We start from the raw sequence: 17,779 nt of genomic DNA on the forward strand, positions 1-17,779 counted from the left end.
TGTCCAGTTTAGTATGTCATTGAGACAGTAAAGCATGTCAATCAATGGCCAACATAGGTGTGCGCAGCCCATTTTAGTAGAGTGTGCACCATTGGTGGGTCATGTCTATCACCACCTATTGGGTGTGTCTGTCACTGCCTATTGGGCATGTCTATCACCTTCCAAGATCTAATTTTGTTTCTTAAGCCGCTCTGTGGAATATTCCACACTGAAAGAGCATCCCTGGACTGATACAGCAGAGCTGAAAGAGCACCCCTGTACTGATACAGCAGAGCTGAAAGAGCATCCCTGAACTGATACAGCAGAGCTGAAAGAGCATCCCTGGACTGATACAGCAGAGCTGAAAGAGCATCCCTGGACTGATACAGCAGAGCGGAAAGAGCACCCCTGTACTGATACAGCAGAGGCCACAGAGCATCCCTGGACTGATAAAGCAGAGCTCACAGAGCGCCCCTGGACTGATACAGCAGAGCTGACGGAGCGCCCCTGGACTGATACAGCAGAGCTGAAAGAGCGCCCCTGGACTGATACAGCAGAGCTGAAAGAGCACCCCTGGACTGATACAGCAGAGCTGAAAGAGCACCCCTGGACTGATACAGCAGAGCTGAAAGAGCACCCCTGGACTGATACAGCAGAGCTGAAAGAGCACCCCTGGACTGATACAGCAGAGCTCACAGAGCACCCTTGGACTGATACAGCAGAGCTGAAAGAGCATCCCTGGACTGATACAGCAGAGCTGACGGAGCGCCCCTGGACTGATACAGCAGAGCTGACGGAGCGCCCCTGGACTGATACAGCAGAGCTGAAAGAGCACACCTGGACTGATACAGCAGAGCTGAAAGAGCGCCCCTGGACTGATACAGCAGAGCTGACGGAGCGCCCCTGGACTGATACAGCAGAGCTGAAAGAGCATCCCTGTACTGATACAGCAGAGCTGAAAGAGCACCCCTGAACTGATACAGCAGAGCTGAAAGAGCACCCCTGTACTGATACAGCAGAGCTGAAAGAGCACCCCTGGACTGATACAGCAGAGCTGACGGAGCGCCCCTGTACTAATACAGCAGAGCTGAAAGAGCACCCCTGTACTGATACAGCAAAGCTGAAAGAGCATCCCTGGACTGATACAGCAGAGCTGACGGAGCGCCCCTGTACTGATACAGCAGAGCTGAAAGAGCACCCCTGTACTGATACAGCAAAGCTGAAAGAGCATCCCTGGACTGATACAGCAAAGCTGAAAGAGCACCCCTGGACAGATACAGCAGAGCTGAAAGAGCATCCCTGGACAGATACAGCAGAGCTGAAAGAGCATCCCTGTACTGATACAGCATAGCTGAAAGAGAATCCTTGGACTGATACAGCAGAGCTGACTGAGCACCCCTGGACTGATACAGCAGAGCTGAAAGAGCACCCCTGGACAGATACAGCAGAGCTGAAAGAACACCCCTGGACAGATACAGCAGAGCTGAAAGAGCATCCTTGGACTGATACAGCAGAGCTGACGGAGCGCCCCTGGACTGATACAGCAGAGCTGACGGAGCGCCCCTGAACTGATACAGCAAAGCTGAACGAGCATCCCTGTACTGATACAGCAAAGCTGAAAGAGCACCCCTGTACTGATACAGCAAAGCTGAAAGAGCATCCCTGGACTGATACAGCAGAACTGACGGAGCGCCCCTGGACTGATACAGCAGAGCTGAAAGAGCACCCCTGGACTGATACAGCAGAGCTGAAATAGCACCCCTGGACTGATACAGCAGAGCTGAAAGAGCACCCCTGGACTGATACAGCAGAGCTCACAGAGCACCCTTGGACTGATACAGCAGAGCTGAAAGAGCATCCCTGGACTGATACAGCAGAGCTGACGGAGCGCCCCTGGACTGATACAGCAGAGCTGACGGAGCGCCCCTGTACTGATACAGCAGAGCTGAAAGAGCACCCCTGGACTGATACAGCAGAGCTGAAAGAGCGCCCCTGGACTGATACAGCAGAGCTGACGGAGCGCCCCTGGACTGATACAGCAGAGCTGAAAGAGCATCCCTGGACTGATACAGCAGAGCTGACGGAGCGCCCCTGGACTGATACAGCAGAGCTGAAAGAGCACCCCTGGACTGATATAGCAGAGCTGAAAGAGCACCCCTAGACTGATACAGCAGAGCTGAAAGAGCATCCCTGGACTGATGCAGCAGAGCTGACGGAGCGCCCCTGGACTGATACAGCAGAGCTGAAAGAGCACCCCTGGACTGATATAGCAGAGCTGAAAGAGCACCCCTGTACTGATACAGCAAAGCTGAAAGAGCATCCCTGGACTGATACAGCAGAGCTGACGGAGCGCCCCTGTATGGATACAGCAGAGCTGAAAGAGCACCCCTGGACTGATACAGCAGAGCCGAAAGAGCATCCCTGGACTGATACAGCAGAGCTGAAAGAGCATCCCTGGACTGATACAGCAAAGCTGAAAGAGCATCCCTGGACTGATACAGCAGAGCTGACGGAGCGCCCCTGGACTGATACAGCAGAGCTGAAAGAGCACCCCTGGACTGATACAGCAGAGCTGAAAGAGCACCCCTGGACAGATACAGCAGAGCTGAAAGAGCATCCCTGGACTGATACAGCAGAGCTGACGGAGCGCCCCTGTACTGATACAGCAGAGCTGAAAGAGCATCCCTGTACTGATACAGCAGAGCTGAAAGAGCATCCCTGGACTGATACAGCAGAGCTGACGGAGCGCCCCTGGACTGCTACAGCAGAGCTGAAAGAGCACCCCTAGACTGATACAGCAGAGCTGAAAGAGCACCCCTGGACAGATACAGCAGAGCTGAAAGAGCATCCCTGGACTGATACAGCAGAGCTGAAAGAGCACCCCTGTACTGATACAGCAGAGCTGAAAGAGCATCCCTGTACTGATACAGCAGAGCTGAAAGAGCATCCCTGTACTGATACAGCAGAGCTGAAAGAGCATCCCTGTACTGATACAGCAGAGCTGAAAGAGCATCCCTGTACTGATACAGCAGAGCTGAAAGAGCATCCCTGTACTGATACAGCAGAGCTGAAAGAGCATCCCTGTACTGATACAGCAGAGCTGAAAGAGCATCCCTGTACTGATACAGCAGAGCTGAAAGAGCATCCCTGGACTGATACAGCAGAGCTGAAAGAGCATCCCTGGACTGATACAGCAGAGCTGAAAGAGCATCCCTGGACTGATACAGCAGAGCTGAAAGAGCATCCCTGGACTGATACAGCAGAGCTGAAAGAGCACCCCTGTACTGATACAGCCACGCTGAAAGAGCATCCCTGGACTGATACAGCAGAGCTGACGGAGCGCCCCTGGACTGATACAGCAGAGCTGAAAGAACACCCCTGGACTGATACAGCAGAGCTGACGGAGCGCCCCTGGACTGATACAGCAGAGCTGAAAGAGCACCCCTGGACTGATACAGCAGAGCTGAAAGAGCACCCCTGTACTGATACAGCCACGCTGAAAGAGCATCCCTGTACTGATACAGCAGAGCTGACGGAGCGCCCCTGAACTCATACAGCAAAGCTGAAAGAGCACCCCTGTACTGATACAGCAAAGCTGAAAGAGCATCCTTGGACTGATACAGCAGAGCTGAAAGAGCACCCCTGTACTGATACAGCCACGCTGAAAGAGCATCCCTGGACTGATACAGCAGAGCTGACGGAGCGCCCCTGGACTGATACAGCAGAGCTGAAAGAGCACCCCTGGACTGATACAGCAGAGCTGAAAGAGCACCCCTAGACTGATACAGCAGAGCTGAAAGAGCACCCCTGTACTGATACAGCCACGCTGAAAGAGCACCCCTGTACTGATACAGCAGAGCTGACGGAGCGCCCCTGAACTCATACAGCAAAGCTGAAAGAGCACCCCTGTACTGATACAGCAAAGCTGAAAGAGCATCCTTGGACTGATACAGCAGAGCTGACGGAGCGCCCCTGGACTGATACAGCAGAGCTGACGGAGTGCCCCTGAACTGATACAGCAAAGCTGAACGAGCATCCCTGTACTGATACAGCAGAGCTGAAAGACCATCCCTGGACTGATGCAGCAGAGCTGACGGAGCGCCCCTGGACTGATACAGCAGAGCTGAAAGAGCACCCCTGTACTGATACAGCAGAGCTGAAAGAGCATCCCTGGACTGATACAGCAGAGCTGACGGAGCGCCCCTGGACTGATACAGCAGAGCTGACGGAGCGCCCCTGGACTGATACAGCAGAGCTGACGGAGCACCCCTGGACTGATACAGCAGAGCTGACGGAGCACCCCTGGACTGATACAGCAGAGCTGACGGAGCATCCCTGTACTGATACAGCAGAGCTGAAAGAGCATCCCTGTACTGATACAGCAGAGCTGAAAGAGCATCCCTGGACAGATACAGCAGAGCTGACGGAGCACCCCTGGACTGATACAGCAGAGCTGAAGGAGCACCCCTGGACTGATACAGCAGAGCTGAAGGAGCACCCCTGGACTGATACAGCAGAGCTGAAAGAGCACCCCTGGACTGATACAGCAGAGCTGACGGAGCGCCCCTGGACTGATCCACCCCACTCCAAATATACACAGTACTGACGGACACCTCCATCCAGTACATTCTCCACAGCCGGAGTGAAGATGGCGCCGATCACTGAGACCTTTATAGAATCCAAAACCCGTGAGAATCCAACACCGGGAAGATGACATTCGCCCTCTTTTTGGGGGCACACATTTACCCGTGTTTTCTCATACGTCCTAGAGCATGCTGGGGTCACATCAAGAACCATGGGGTATAGAAGGGATCCACAGAAGACATGGGCACTTTAAGACTTTCAAAGGGGTGTGAACTGGCTCCTCCCTCTATGCCCGTCCTCCAGACTCCAGTTTAGAATATGTGCCCAGGCAGACTGGATGCACACTGAGGAGCTCTGAAAAGACTTTTGTTAGGTTTTTTATGTTCAGGGAGAACTGCTGGCAACAGGCTCCCTGCTTCGTGGGACTTAGGGGAGAGAAGTCAGACCTACTTCTGTGAGTTTAAAGGCTCTGCTTCTTTGGCTACAGGACACCATTAGCTCCTGAGGGTCTGATCGCTAGGCACGCCTAAATGCTCGTTCCCAGAGCCCGCCGTCACCCCCCTTGCAGAGCCAGAAGACAGGTGAGTAGAAGAAGATCAGAACACTTCAGTGACGGCTTTGAGGTACCGCACAGCGGCCGCGCTGCGCGCCATGCTCCCAAAATCAGAGGCACTACAGGTTGCAGGGCGCAAGGGGGGGGGGGGGGGGGGGGCTTGGTGCTCTGGGCAGCATTTTAGCCTCAAATAACTACCTGGCAAGAGCGGACTAAGTGCCAGGGCACTGTCCGGATCCCCGCCAGTATAATTTTTTTTTTTAAAAAGAGCGGGTCTGAAGCGCGCCATTATGGGGGCGGGGTTTAGCCCTCACAGCACACAGCACGGCGCCATTTTCTCTACACAAGGCTGCAGAGACGCTGGTACTTCCTCACTGCTGTACAAGTAACAGGGTGCAAAACGGGGGGGGGGGGCGCACAGTGATTTTGGTGCATTATATGTAACTTATAAAAGCGCTGCAGGTCTGGGACATTTTCTGTAGTGTTTTCAGACCGGGTTTGGGCGCTGGGGTGTGAGCTGGCAATATCTCCCTCTGTGTCTCTCTGACAGGCTTTACTGTGGGTCTGTCCCCTATAGGCCCAGTGTATCTGCGTGTGGTGGGTGCATGTGTTTCGGCATGTCTGAGGCGGAGTGTTCTTCCGAGGAGGAGACTATGTTAGGGACACAAACGGCTGTGGGAGTGACCCTGTCGGCACCGCTGACACCTGATTGGGTGAATGTTTTGAGTGCTTTGAATGCAAATGTGGCTCTGATAAATAAAAGATTGGATAAATCTGAGTCTCAGAACCAGGCTTGGAAGAAATTCGTAGAGGATGTGTTGTTTCAAGTCCAGACCCCCTCGGGGTCACAAAAACGTTCACTTGCCCAGCTGGCAGACACGGATACCGACACGGACACTGACTCAAGTGTCGACTATAGTGATGCCAGATTAGATCCAAAACTGGCAAAGAGCATTCAGTACATGATTGTGGCTATAAAAGATGTATTACATATCACTGAGGACCCTACTGTTCCTGATACTAGGGTCTGTATGTATAAAGGGAAGAAACCTGAGGTAACATTTCCTCCCTCTCATGAACTGAACACACTTTGTGAAAAGGTTTGGGAAAGTCCTGAAAAAAAGTTTCAGATTCCCAAAAGGATTGTAGTGGCGTATCCGTTTCCCTCTGGGGATAGGGAAAAATGGGAGTCACCCCCCATTGTGGACAAAGCTCTGTCACGGCTATCCAAAAAGGTGGCTCTCTCGTCCCCTGACACGGCAGCCCTAAAGGACCCTGCGGATCGTAGACAGGAAAATACATTGAAATCCATTTATGTCACCACAGGTACGCTACTCAGACCAGCCATTGCATCTGCGTGGGTGAGTAGTGCTATCAAAAAATGGGCAGATAACTTGTCATCTGAAATGGATACCCTGGATAGGGATAGCAGTCTTTTGACACTAGGTTATATCGGGGACGCTGCAGTCTACCTAAAGGAAGCTGCGAGAGATATTGGCCTCTTGGGATCACGGGCCAATGCCATGGCAGTCTCAGCTAGGAGAGCATTGTGGATTCATCAATGGAATGCTAATGCTGACTCTAAAAAAGGTATGGAGTCTCTACCGTATACAGGTGGTGTCTTGTTTGGTGACGGCCTCGCTGATTTGGTATCTACAACTACCGCGGGTAAGTCATCGTTTTTACCTTATGTGCCTGCACCACAAAAGAAAGCACACCACTATCAGATGCAGTCCTTTCGGCCCAATAAATACAGAAAGGGCCGACGGTCTTCCTTCCTTGCTACGAGAGGAAAGGGAAAAGGTAAACGATCACCGGCCGTGGCCGGTTCCCGGGAGCAGAAGTCCTCCCCGGTTTCTGCCAAGTGCACCGCATGATGCTGGGGCTCCTCTGCGGGAGTCCGCACCAGTGGGGGCATGTCTCAGGCTCTTCAGTCAGTTCTAGGCTTGTTCGGCCCTGGACCCATGGGTTTTAGAAATAGTGTCCCAAGGGTACAAACTGGAGTTTCAAGACGTCCCCCCTCACCGATTTTTCAAATCAGCCTTACCAGCTTCTCTTCCGGACAGGGAGGTGGTATGCGCCGCAATACAAAAATTGTGTCACAATCAAGTCATTGTCAGGGTTCCCCCGTCACAACAGGGAGAAGGCTTTTATTCGAGCCTGTTCGTGGTCCCGAAGCCAGACTGCTCAGTCAGACCAATCCTGATCCTCAAATCCCTCAATTTCTACCTAAAAAAATGCAAATTCAAGATGGAATCTCTCCGGGCAGTGATCTCCAGTCTGGAGGAGGGGGATTTTATGGTGTCGGTAGACATAAAGGATGCCTACTTGCATGTTCCCATTTATCCCCCCACATCAGGCTTACCTGAGGTTTGCAGTTCGGGATTGTCATTACCAATTTTAGACGTTGCAGTTTGGTCTGTCCACGGCTCCGAGGGGTTTCACCAAAGTAATGGCCGAAATGATGGTTCTCCTATGCAAGCAAGGAGTCACGATTATCCCGTACTCCGATCTCCTGATAAAGGCGAGATCCAGGGACCAATTGATGCAGAACATTATGCTCTCCCTGACAATTCTGCAGCAGCATGGTTGGCTCCTAAACTTGCCAATATCACAGTTGGTTACGACGAGACGGCTGTCGTTTTTGGGAATGATTCTGGACACAGAATTACAGAGAGTCTTTCTTCCAGTGGAAAAGTCTCTGGAAATTCAGAACCTGGTCAAACAAATGCTGAAACCACCAAGAGTATCGATCCATCAATGCACTGGGAAAGATGGTGGCGGCCTATGAGGCCATTCAGTTTGGCAGATTCCATGTCAGAGTGTTTCAGTGGGACCTGTTGGACAAGTGGTCCGGGTCCCATCTGCACATGCACCGAAGGATAACCCTGTCTTCCAAGATCAGAATCTCATTCCTGTGGTGGCTGCACAGCTCTCACCTCCTAGAGGGAAGCAGGTTCGGGATCCAGGACTGGATCTTAGTGACCATGGATGCGAGTCTCCGAGGCTGGGGAGCAGTCACGCAGGGAGAAAACTTCCAGGGAAGATGGTCAAGCCAGGAAATGTGTCTACACATAAACGTTCTGGAGTTAAGGGCCATTCACAACGGCCTTCTGCAAGCGGAACATCTTCTTCGCAATCGGCCCGTCTTGATTCAGTCTGACAACATAACAGCAGTAGCGTACATAAACTGCCAGGGCGGAACAAAGAGCAGAGCGGCAATGGCAGAGGCCACAAAGGTGCTCCGTTGGGCGGAAAGGCATACAAGCGCTCTGTCCGCGATCTTCATTCCAGGAGTGGATAACTGGGAAGCAGACTTCCTCAGCAGACACTATCTCCATCCAGGAGAGTGGGGTCTTCATCAAGAGGTCTTTGCAAAAGTGACAAGTCTTTGGGGAATTCCTCAAATAGACATGATGGCGTCTCGCCTCAACAAGAAACTTCAGAAATATTGTTCCAGGTCGAGAGACCCTCAAGCAATAGCAGTGGACGCCCTAGTGACACCGTGGGTGTTTCGGTCGGTGTACGTGTTTCCTCCGCTTCCACTCATTCCAAAAGTGATAAATATCATAAGAAGAACAAAGGTTCAAGCGATCCTCATTGTTCCAGACTGGCCAAGAAGGGCTTGGTATCCAGATGTATCCAGGAATTACTCATAGGAGATGCCTGGCCTCTTCCTCTGAGGGAGGATCTGTTACAGCAGGGGCCGTGCGTGTTCCAAGACTTACCGCGACTTCGTTTGACGGCTTGGAGGTTGAACACCGGATCCTAGCCCGAAAGGGTATTCCCAAGGAAGTCATCCCCACTTTTATTCAGGCCAGGAAAAGAGTAACGTCTAAACATTACCACTGTATTTGGAGAAAATATGTGTCTTGGTGTGAATCCAAGAAGGCTCCTACGGCAGAATTTTAGTTAGGACGTTTTCTCCATTTTCTACAAGCCGGTGTGGATGCGGGCCTAAAGTTGGGCTCAATTAAAGTTCAAATTTCAGCTTTATCAGTATTCTTCCAAAAACAATTGGCCTCCCTTCCAGAAGTTCAGACCTTTGTGAAAGGCGTGTTGCACGTCCAGCCTCCCTTTGTGCCCCCTGTGGCACCATGGGATCTTAACGTGGTGTTGCAATTCCTTCAATCTCATTGGTTTGAACCTTTACAGAAGGTAGAGTTAAAATTTCTTACTTGGAAAGTGGTCATGCTGTTGGCCTTGGCATCCGCAAGGCAGGTGTCTGAATTGGCGGCCTTGTCTCACAAGAGCCCTTATTTGCTCTTCCATGAGGATAGAGCAGAGTTGAGGACTCGTCAGCAGTTTCTGCCGAAAGTGGTTTCGTCGTTCCACTTGAATCAACCTATTGTGGTGCCAGTGGCTACTGACGCCTTGCTGGAATCAAAGTTTCTCGATGTAGTAAGAGCTTTGAAAATTGATGTCGCCAGAACGGCTCAGTTTAGGAAAACAGAGGCTCTGTTTGTCCTGTATGCTCACAATAAAATTGGGGCTCCTGCTTCCAAGCAGACTATTGCACGCTGGATCTGTCATACGATTCAGCAGGCTCATTCTACGGCTGGATTACCGTTACCGAAATCGGTGAAGGCCCATTCTACCAGAAAGGTGCGCTCGTCCTGGGCGGCTGCCTGGGGGGTCTCGGCATTACAACTTTGCCGAGCAGCTACTTGGTCGGGTTCAAACTCCTTTGCGAAGTTCTACAAGTTTGATACCCTGGCTAATGAGGACCTCATGTTTGGTCAATCGGTGCTGCAGAGTCATCCGCACTCTCCCGCCCGTTCTAGAGCCCATCAAGAACCCCATGGTTCTTGATGTGACCCCAGCATCCTCTAGGACGTATGAGAAAATAGGATTTTAATACCTACCGGTAAATACTTTTCTCTTAGTCCGTAGAGGATGCTGGGCGCCCGTCCCAGTGCGTACTGTATCTGCAGTTATTACTTGTGGTTACACACATGTTGTGTTACGTTTATAGTCAGCCTGTTGCTGATGTTGTTCATGCCGTTGACTTGCGTTGTGTTAAATGCCATGGTGCTTGAGGTGTGAGCTGGTATGTATCTCACCTTAGTTTAACATTAAATCCTTTTCCTCGAAATGTCCGTCTCCCTGGGCACAGTTCCTATAACTGGAGTCTGGAGGAGGAGCATAGAGGGAGGAGCCAGTTCACACCCCTTTGAAAGTCTTAAATTGCCCATGTCTCCTGTGGATCCCGTCTATACCTCATGGTTCTTGATGTGACCCCAGCATCCTCTACGGACTAAGAGAAAAGGATTTACCGGTAGGTATTAAAATCCTATTTTTTTCCTAGTGGAAACGCCCCCATCCCCCTGCAAATTCTCGGATCAAGTGATCTGGGTATCCTACCCGGGTAGCTTGCCGGGTTGAACACGTGTTCAATCCGGTAAGCTGTGTAGTGTAAACGGAAGCCGTGTTGATGCGACACTGCTCCCGTTCACAGAGTATGGAAGGGCGGCGCTGGGAGATCATGTGATCTCCCAGTGCCACCCCTGCCGCGTCAGCAACACGGCACTATGCCGGGTTGGTGAGCTCAGTGTAGAAGGGGGCTCTTGCACGAGTCGCAGCCATGTCAGGCCCCCGGCTGCGACCCGTGCTAGCAAGTGGAAAAGGGGTATTAGTCAGAATATAGGTGATGTGAACCTGGGATCACACTATAAACCAGAAATGATGCGGCCATGTAGAATTTATTTCCAAAACCGCTTATACTTAGCTTTCTGCTGCGGGGTACACTGGTCTCCACAGGAAATTACATTGGGGTATAGAGTAGGATCTTGATCCGAGGCACCAAAAGGCTCAAAGCTTTGAGCTTCTTCCCAGAATGCCTAGCGCCGCCTCCTCTATAACCCCGCCTCCGTGCACAGGAGCTCAGTTTTGTAGTTGGTGCTATGCAGTAAGCAGTCAGACAACAGGGGGGCTGCTCCAGCAGCCCTGAGAAGAAGCTTTTAAAAGAAAAATGAAGACTTCAAGAGCAGCTCCATCACCTCCCCCAGCGGCGCTGTATACTCCCGCGCCCTGATTGACGGGTACTTACAGCGGAGGCTCCGGGTTTCTCCCTGTTAGTGACACACACGACCGCTGTTCTCCTGGATCGCATGGCCGCACTCAGGGAGGAGGTAAGTCGGTCCCCCGGTGGGACCCGCTGTAAATCGTGATCCCACGCGGCCGGTGGGAGGTGGGCCACACGCGATGGCATGGACACTGTGGTAGTACAGGGACCCCACTAGACCGCAAGGGCACAGGTCGGTTTTCTCTCAGAAACCGTTTATATAAGCCCACAGTACCCGGTGGTGAAGTCCAGCAGGGGGATAAGGCTTTGACCTGTAGCCCCTCCCCCAGCCCCAGGGCGCCATTTAGAGTAAATGTTCCCGCCCTGGAGCTGCATATCTCTCACTCCCTGTTAGCGTTTGGGCGCCATTAGGACAAGCTGAGCTGATCCTGGGACTGTTTGGGCAAATCCTCCTCTGTAAAGCTGCCTGCATGTCACGCTGTGCATTTTACAGGACACTTAAGTATTCTACATGTTTACTGACAGTGTTAGTTAAGAAAGAGAGTGCCATTAGTCAGGGTTATATAGTACAAGTACTCTGTGATATACATCCAGTCTTTACTGTGCATTGTTATATCTATTGAGTGTATAGCTATACATAGTACTACTCTGTATTGCTAGTCCAGTACAGTTTTATTGCATGTCATAATTTCTGCATTGTACAATGTGACTATGTATGTGTGCATATAGCTGCTGTGTGACCTCCATTTCGTGTATCTCACTCAGATTGCTATCCCTATATTTTATAACCTGAGGGGGCTAAGTGCGTCAGGTTTATCATTTAATATAGGTAGTTCACAGGATATACTCAGTGTGTATTTTTCTCTGTGATTTTTAGTCACAATCTACCTCTTGAATTCCCTGTTTGTGCTGATACACTACACAGGGGGTTCTTGTCAGGTATTGTGCTGCTGATATTGGCCCTCATTCCGAGTTGTTCGCTCGCAAGCTGCTTTTAGCAGCTTTGCACACGCTAAGCCGCCGCTTACTGGGAGTGAATCTTAGCTTATCAAAATTGCGAACGAAAGATTAGCAGAATTGCGAATAGACACTTCTTAGCAGTTTCTGAGTAGCTCCAGACTTACTCGGCAACTGCGATCAGTTCAGTGCTTGTCGTTCCTGGTTTGACGTCACAAACACTCCCAGCGTTCGGCCAGACACTCCTCCAGTTCTCCAGCCACTCCCGCGTTTTTCCCTGAAACGGCAGCGTTTTTTCGCACACACCCATAAAACGGCCAGTTTCCGCCCAGAAACACCCACTTCCTGTCAATCACACTCCGATCACCAGAACGAAGAAAAAAACCTTGTAATGCCGTGAGTAAAATACCAAACTTCTAAGCAAATTTACTTGGCGCAGTCGCACTGCGGACATTGCGCATGCGCATTAGCGACTAATAGCTCCGTTGCGAGAAAAATATAACGAACGAACAACTCTGAATGACCCCCATTGTACTGTGTTGCCTTGCATTGTGCTTTTGGCTATGTCCGCTACAAAGGGCAATCTTGCTGGGGCTGATCCCACATTGCGTGGTGGTGACGCTGCAGACACCATTTGAGGAAAACATAGCAGCTGAGGGTTCAGGTTCTGGGGGATCCTTACCCCCAAGTTGGACTGTAGCAAAGGGGGTTCAAAATGACCCACCTTGGGCTACCTTCTCCACGCTATTGAATACGCTGGCAACTAGACTAACACCCCCTATGGGACCTCCTGTGCCGGTACATCCGCTTATGGTCCCCGCAGTTAACCCGCCATGGGCAGATCAACTGTCTGCTCAGTTACAGCAATTGAACCAATCACTGACTACTCAGAAGTCTAACCCTCGCCCGCCTAAGACCAAGGGGTCCTCTTAGCGGGCCATTACTTCCTCACGATCCACCAACGTCCCAGACTCCTCGTCTGATGAGGATGGCATTTATACTGACCCCACAGATTCTGATCCCGACGCTGCTGATGGGGAATCTTTCACAGGTGGATGTTCCTGACTTGTTGGAGGCTATCAAGACCATCCTTCAAATTACTGATGACCCGGAGCCTGATGCTGCCCCTAAGAAACCAGACAGGTTTAAACGTCAGAAAGTGGTTTAAACGTCAGAGTTTTACCTCATTCTGACCATTTAGTTGAAATACGTCAGGAATCCTGGGAAAATCCAGGAAAGAAATTCACGCCTCACATACCCCCTCGCAGCGGAGCTAAGTAAAAATTGGGAAACGCCCCCGCCAGTGGATTCACAGGTGGCGCGGCTGGTGGTCTCCTCAGCTCTGCTGGTAACTACCGTCGCGTCTCTGAAAGAACCGACGGATAAGCGTGTGGAGGGTTGTTTAAGGGCAATTTACACCCTAACTGGTGCTGCACATAGGCCCACCATTGCAGCGACTTGGGCTGCAGAGGCTGTTGAAGCGTGGGCTCAGGAGCTGGAGGCGGAGTTGCCTTCCAACGCTTATAATCATGCTAGACAATGTCTGTCTTATATTGTCACAGCTTCTCATTACATTAAGGAGGCTGCTTCTGATGCCGGTATTCTGGCGGCCAAGGCTTCTACCATGTCACTTTTGGCTCGCCAGATTCTCTGGTTACGGTCCTGGTCTGTGGATCTGGACTCTAAGAAAACCCTGGAGGTACTTCCCTTTAAGGGAGACATTCTTTTCGGAGAAGACCTCAACAAGATAGTTGCTGACTTAGCTTCTGCTAAAACAGCATGTCTACCTAGTACTGCTCCTTCGGTGCCGAAGGCTAAGAGTACCCAATTTCGCTCCTTTCGTCCTTCAGGGAAAGCAAAAGGTCAGGCGTACCCGAAACAGGTTCGCACTTCCAAACCCAATAAGCCCAAACCCAAAAGGGCCTGGGCTGCCCGTCAGCCTGCTTCCAAAACGGACAAGCCTGCCGCATGACGGGGCGAGCCTCCCTCTGGGGGATCCCAGGGTAGGGGGCCGACTTCTAGGGTATACCCAGGAATGGTTGAGGACCACTTCCGATGCCTGGGTACGGGAAGTCGTCACTCGAGGTTACACCGTATCCTTCAAGAATCGTACCCCTCATCGATTTTGCCTGACAGACGTCCCTTCGGATCAGGTGAAGGCAAAAACTCTTCATTCTGTGGTACAGTCCCTCCTGAACACCGGGTTTGGTAGTACAGGTGCCTCTCGCTCAGAGAGGCAAACGGTACTATTCACCGCTGTTCCTAGTCCCGAAACCGAGCAGGACCTCATGGCCCATTTTTAACCTCAAGTCCTTGAACAAATTTGTGAGGGTCTCCCAAGTTTCGTATGGAAACTCTTCGCTCTATTGTTATGGCATTGGAACCTGGGGATTATATGGTCTCCCTGGACATACAGGATGCTTACCTGCATATTCCCATTGCAGGTTCGCATCAATAATACTTGAGGTTTGCGGTTGGCAACCTCCATTACCAATTTCGGGCATTACCTTTTGGTTTGACCATGGCTCTGCGAGTTTTCACCAAGGTCATGGCGGTAATGACGGCTGTACTCCGCCGCCATGGGGTCAGGATCCTACCGTACCTGGACGACTTGTTGATCCTGGCAAATTCCCCAGAAATTCTCCTACGCCATCTGGATCTGACTATCCAGTTTCTGCAAACCCACGGGTGGCTCATCAACTGGAAGAAATCTGTCCTGGTCCCTGCTCAGAGCATGGTGCACCTGGGGGCGTTGTTGGACACTCACAACCAGCGGTTGTTCTTGTCTCAGGAGAAAGTCCTTAAGATTCAGGACAGGATCCGATGCTTCCTATCTCGTCCGCAAGTGTCTATACATTCGGCAATGCAAGTGCTAGGTCTCATGGTGTCGGCTTTCGACATGGTGGAGTTCACTCAATTCCATTCCCGCCCTCTGCAGAAGATAATTCTTGCCAAGTGGGACGGCCTGCCTTACCGGATCAGGTCTCAAATGATCTCCTTGTCTCCAGAGGTTAGTCTGTCACTGACCTGGTGGCTTCAGGACCAACGATTGAGCAGGGGTCAACCCTTTTTGGATCTCCAACTGGGTCCTTCTGACGACTGATTCCAGTCTGAGAGGTTGGGGCGCGGTGTTGGTGCAACACTCCCTTCAGGGTCGGTGGACCAAGGAGGAGGCTCTCCTCCCGATAAACATTCTGGAATTGCGGGCGGTGTTCAACTCCTTGAACTTGGCCCAGCATTTAATACAGAACAGACCTGTTCAAGTACAGTCGGACAACACCACCACGGTGGCATACATCAATCATCAAGGCGGCACTCGAAGCCGCATGGCAATGAGGGAAGTATCACTGATTCTTCAGTGGGCGGAACACCATCTGCCAGCCATATGGGCAGTGTTCATTCCGGGGGTCCTAAATTGGGAAGCGGACTTTCTCAGTCGGACGTACACACCGGAGAGTGGAGTCTCCATCCAGAAGTGTTTCAACTCCTCGTGGACAGGTGGGGCCATCCAGATGTGGACCTGATGGCGTCTCGACACAATCACAAGGTTCCGGTCTTCGGAGCAAGGACAAGGGATCCTCAAGCAGCATTCGTAGATGCACTAGCAATTCCATGGGACTTTCGGCTGCCATACGGGTTCCCTCCATTGTCACTCCTGCCCAGAGTAATAAGGAAGTTCAAGCAATAAGGAGGAATCCTACTTCCGATTGCTCCCGCGTGGCCCAGACGGCATTGGTTCTCAGACCTTCAGGGTCTCTCGATAGAGCATCCTCTTCTACTTCCACAGCGCCCAGATCTTCTCGTTCAGGGCCCCTGTGTATATCAGGATTTTGCGCGGTTGGCTTTGACTGCGCGGCTCTTGAAGCTTCCGATCTTGATCCAAGGCACCAACAGGCTCAAAGCTTTGACCTTCCCAGAATGCCTAGTGCCGCCTCCTCTATAACCCCGCCTCCGTGCACAGGCACTCAATTTTTGTTAACCAGTCCAATGCAGTAGCAGGCAAAAGAGATGACAGCTGTTAGTAGCCACATACACCACATTCTCACGACAGGAGAAAGTGTCAGCCATACCAACCCAAAGAAGCTGACACTTTCTCCTGTCGTGAGAATGTGGTGTATGTGGCTACTAACAGTTTTCGTCTCTTTTGCCTGCTACTGCATTGGACTGGTTAACAAAAATTGAGCTCCTGAGCACGGAGGCGGGGTTATAGAGGAGGCGGTGCTAGGCATTCTGGGAAGAAGGTCAAAGCTTTGAGCCTGTTGATGCCTCGGATCAAGATCCTTCTCTACACCCCCAATGTCATTCCCTGTGGAGCCCAGTGTACCTCGCAGAAAGAAATTTAACAATGGTAACTTTTTACCATAAATCTCGTTTTTAAAACTATTTCAAACCTTATTTTCTCTAACGTCTTAGAGGATGCTGGGGACTCCGTAAGGACCATAGGGATAGACGGGCTCCGCAGGAGACATGGGCACTAAGAAAGAACTTTAGGTATGGGTGTGCACTGGCTCCTCCCTCTATGCCCCTCCTCCAGACCTCAGTTTATTACTGTGCCCAGAGGAGACTGGGTGCATTTCAGGGAGCTCTCCTGAGTTCCTTGTCAGAAAGTATATTTGTTAGGTTTTTTATTTTCAGGGAGCCTGCTGGCAACAGACTCCCTGCATCGAGGGACTGAGGGGAGAGAAACAGACCTACTTTAATGCTAGGCTCTGTTTCTTGGGCTACTGGACACCATTAGCTCCAGAGGGATCGGTACGCAGGTCTCACCCTCGCCGTCCGTCCCAGAGCCGCGCCGCCGTCCTCCTCGCAGAGCCGGGTGAGTATGAGAAGAAAGAAGACTTCAGAGGCGACAGAAGACTTCAGATCTTCATAGAGGTAACGCTGTGCGCCATTGCTCCCACACAGCTCACACACAGCAGTCACTGTAAGGGTGCAGGGCGCAGGCGGGGCGCCCTGGGCAGCAATATGAACCTCAATCTCTGGCAAAAGTGTATATATATACAGGCTGGGCACTATATATAAAAGAGTCCCCGACAGTTTTTTCTATATTTTAGCGGGACCGAAGCCCGCCACTGAGGGGGGCGGAGCTTGTTCCTCAGCACTCACCAGCGCCATTTTCTCCACAGCACAGCGCTGAGAGGAAGCTCCCCGGACTCTCCCCTGCTTACACGGTGAAAGATGGTTTTAAAGAGGGGGGGGGCACATAATTTGGCGCAAATACATGATAACAGCGCTATCTCGGTAAACATATTGTGTGTTTTTTCCTGGGTCATTAGCGCTGGGTGTGTGCTGGCATACTCTCTCTCGGTCTCTCTAAAAGGCCTTGTGGGGGAACTGTCTCCAGATAAGAGAATTCCCTGAGTGTGTGGTGTGTCGGTACGCATGTGTCGGCATGTCTGAGGTGGAAGGCTCTCCTAGGGAGGTGGTGGAGCAAATGATTGTGGTGTCTCCGTCTGCAACACCGACACCTGACTGGGTGGATATGTGGAATGTTTTAAGTGCTAATGTAAATTTATTGCACAAAAGGTTGGACAAAGCTGAGGCAAGGGAACATGCAGGGAGTCAACCCCTGCCTGCCCCTATGTCACAGGGACCTTCGGGGTCTCAAAAGCACCCACTATCCCAAATAGTAGACACTAATACCAACACGGATTCTGACTCCAGTGTCGACTACGATGATG

This window comes from Pseudophryne corroboree, chromosome 8, assembly GCF_028390025.1.
Source record: "Pseudophryne corroboree isolate aPseCor3 chromosome 8, aPseCor3.hap2, whole genome shotgun sequence".
Taxonomy (NCBI): domain Eukaryota; kingdom Metazoa; phylum Chordata; class Amphibia; order Anura; family Myobatrachidae; genus Pseudophryne; species Pseudophryne corroboree.